This window comes from Lactuca saligna, chromosome 6 (assembly GCF_052625555.1).
Source record: "Lactuca saligna cultivar CGN05327 chromosome 6, ASM5262555v1, whole genome shotgun sequence".
NCBI classification, from domain to species: Eukaryota; Viridiplantae; Streptophyta; class Magnoliopsida; order Asterales; family Asteraceae; genus Lactuca; species Lactuca saligna.
Window position 1 is genome coordinate 158,011,330 of NC_136422.1, and position 4,150 is coordinate 158,015,479.

Genomic DNA, 4,150 nt, shown 5'->3' on the forward strand with positions numbered 1-4,150 from the left:
GATGCTGAGCATATCTGGGTGCTCAACCTACCCTTTTCAGGCATACCGGGGTGCCCAACCTACCCATGTCAAGCATATTTGGGTGCTCGACCTACCCAGCCAGGCATATCTGGGTGTCCGACCTACCCTCCGGTTTATTTCAACCAATTATGAGGACTATTTCACCCCTACCACTACCACATAATAACATAACATAACATACGGTTTGACATATCTGGGTGCCCGACCTACCCTGTCGGTCCTTACAACCGATAACGGGGTCTATCCCACCCTTCCTACCACTATCATATAATATCATAGCATACTAGCACATAACTCATAACAGATAGTGGCATACCAGAAAATTATCACAAAGACAATCATCTCAACTATAATCAGCTACTAGTGGGTGGGTATTGGTGACTTCGACCCCCTTCTACTGGAAGGTAACTCACCTCGATAAATAGGAAATAGTTGCAAAGGCTCCTACTTTGAAATCGATCCCTATCAGACTCTTATACATAAACATTTCCTTTAATACCCTTTTCATACTCATAACCCCTTAAGGGTCAAGTTGGTCAAAGTCAAAATCAAAGTCAACATCTGGTCAAAGTCAACATCTGGTTGACTCAACTCGCCAAGTTCCCTAAATTAGAAAACCCCGAAATCGTGATCCAAATCGTCGAGTTACCCTATAACTTGCCGAGTTCTTCCTTATGACAAAATCAAGACTTTCCGCTTCAACTCGTTGAGTCCTTCCTTGAACTCGTTGAGTTCTCCAATCTTCAAAACCCCGAAAACTTAGCCAACTCACTAAGTCATCTCCTAGACTCACTGGGTTTGCTTAGTAACCAGAAAAGGTTGGGTCCACGATCCAACTCATTGAGTTGCATGAACAACTTGTAACATCCCGAAATTCAGGTAAAGCTATTTAACTCTTCCCTTTTGTCAAGTTATCAAGATTAGTCCCTTGAGTGAGTTCTTGTAGCAAGTGAGTACGCTGAGCGTATTGGGGCGTACATTGTGCGTACTCATTCACTTAAGTTGGATGCGGACTCGCCTGGGTACGCTGGGTGTACCGAGGGTTATGTTGGGCGTAGTGGGCCCAGATGCAAACCCTAATATTTGGCTTGCGCACTGTATAAGGGATGCTAAGGCTCATTTCTCAGCCTCCATATCAGAGAGTGAAATCGTAAGAGAACCTTCCATCGTCCTTAGCTTGAGTGTGAGTGTTTTGGAGCTAAAATTGCCTTGGTGTGATAGTGAAGAAGAAGGAGAGGAGCTTGTGGAGGCTAGGGCTTGAAGTGCAAGTTTGGATATGAGATCTTCAGATGAAGGAGCTTCATCTAGAGGTATAAAGTTCAAAACTTTCCTTTTTATTTGGTTTGATGTTGCATGGACCATTTCTAAGGTTAAAAGTCCCAAAGGTGGAGACTTTATGAGTGTAATGGACTCCATGGACCTAGATCTGTCCCATTTCAGTGATGTTTGTGTTGTAGATCCATAAAAATCCCAACTTGGTCGTTGTTATGGGGTCATGCTTGAGTTATAAGCTTTCTAGGGTTGGGGATGGAATGTTATGGGTGTTAGTGACTTGTCCAGCCATGCAAAGGCTTAAAGTCACCAACTTTATGGAGTAAGAGGCTTAGGGATGGCCAGATCTGAAAGTTGGACGTGTGTTTAACTGTTTAAGACCCCAATAGCTAGAGAGTCTAAAACTGGGAGTTATGCGAGGTGTAATCCCAGTACGCGCGATGTATGGGGTTGCGTACCCTGTTTCTGTGAGGACACCGGGTACGCCCAACGTAACCCGGAGAGTTGACTTTTGTTGACTTTTAGGGTTTGGTCAACTTTAGGGTCTTTGATCCGTGAGAGGGGTAAAATGGTCTTTTACCCTTCTGAGAGTACTAAGAGAGGGAATAGTCTAGCCTTGATAAATGTATTGATTAAGAGTGTTTATTTTGTATGATTAGGTGGAGGCTAGATCGGATTTTTACAAGAGTTCGAGATTACCGAGTCACCCGAGATGAGTCTTCTCACTATACTTTACCTAGAGTGGTAATTAGAGTTATATGACAAAGTATCTTGTATGCTATTTATGTGATTGTGATGCACTGCATTATTTCTATGTGATTTATGTTGTGTATGTTCCAGAGTTTATAGAGTTAGAACCGGAAGGTTCACAGAGTTAGGACCAGAGGGTCCATAGAGTTATAGCCTCGAGTGGCTAATATGTGTTATATGTGGTATTTTGGGGAACTCACTAAGCATTTATGCTTACAGTGTTGTGTTATGTGTTTCAGGTACCAGTGAGGATCGCGGGAAGGCGACAGCATGATCAGTACACACATGAGGATTTTTTATGCATTATGATCTTGGGTTGTGTTTCTATGGTTGATATGTGATACAATGAAAATTTTATAATATTTATGAATGAAAGTATGCTTTTGAAAATGTAAAAATCGTTTGAAAATTTTGGGTGTTACAAGACTCATCGAGTTCCCCTTATCTATATCCATGTAGTCACTTTCTATTGGGATCAATGCTTCCAAACCATAGATCTGGCCCCAATTGTCGATATATCACGTAAAGTTGTTAACTTTCCATCCATGCATAGGTTATTTAGCTCAAAAGACCCTAAAAGGTGGTTCACATGTTGCATGGGACTCCCATGGCCATAAAGTTGGCACCTTTATGCAATGGAGTCCCTCAACGACTCTAGATCTGAAGGTTATTTCCATAGGGTACATCCAAATCCCAAAGGCCACCATTAATGAACCAAAACATGGAGAAAAAGCCCTAAAACTAGATCTAAATACTCAATAAGCAAGGTAAGAGCTTTATACCTCAGGTGAACCATAAATGAGGCTCTACTTCTGGATCTACTCTTCTCCTTCACTTCCTTGCTCCTTCCTCAAGTCTCTTCTTCTTCAAAACCTCAAGAAAGTACCAAGGATGGATCAAAACTCTTAAAAACATATTAGGTTTTCATGGCTAGGGTTTGGTACGATGGAGGCTGCAAATGAGGCCAACCTTTGGAGGTTAAGAAAGAGAGAGTTTTGAAAAGAGAAAAGAACTTTGAAAAAAAGGGTGTGGTGCATGAAATCAGCCGAGCTCAAGTAAGTTCTCCCAAATTACCTATACATGCTTGTTTAGATATGATATGCTTATGATAATTGTATGCTAGATTAGGACTAAGGATCTAGGAGGATGCGTTATCTGCCTGTTATGTGTATGAGCTCTATGAGTTGCATGCTAGTATAGATTCCTGAGTAAGGGATAGAGCAGTATGATTGGATTATGTGGTTAGATTTTCCTATTTGTCTGAAGGATACTTGCTTTGTGATTTTTGGGACTATGAGTGATGAGAGTTAGCCATTAGGTGAAGACATCAAGTCACATGTGATCAGAGTTAAATAATCTCAGAGTGTTGGATTTGGCTCTATTGCGCAACTTTCGTTTGAGTCTAACCGTTGTAGGGACGAGTCCTTTACTCAAAGGATTATCTGAGCCTCGCCACATGTGATGGTATTCAGGTAGTGACTAATTAGCATTATGAAGATAACTTTAGTAACTGAGGATTGGGTGCGGGTTGGAGGTTACCCTAGGGTAAGCCTAGGATGAGAGTAGTGTTGGGAGAAGTAGTAGTAGTAAGGGATTTGGTGGAGTCAAGGCAATCCTTGAGGAAAATACGGATAGATGTGGAAGGTAGTAGGGTCCCATACTACTGAAAGCATAGGATTTGTACTCGAGTCAAGGAGGGCTGAGATAAAACCGGGGAACTTGTAGCGAGTGTGAGATTCCTTAGTAGTGAGGAGTATTCTGATGATAGTTATGTTATGTTGCAAAATGATAACGTTGAATGAGCAACCAGTGGGCGGTTCAGGCACCGGCGAGGAGGCTCGGGGAGCAAATAAGAGAGTTTATATCCACTAAGATTACACGCAGTATTCTAGAATAGACTCCTATGATCTTTGGTATGGTCAAGGAGGGTATACTGGAGATTTTGGATGAAAGACTGGGAGCCTTCCATGCTGAGATAGTGGCCATGATGAGGGCGTATACATTGACATTCCGAGAGTTCAGAGCTTGTGGAGCTCCGGATTACCATGGGGCCAGGGACCCCATCGCTAGCAGTAGGTGGTTGGTCGATGTTGCCAACACGTTCTGT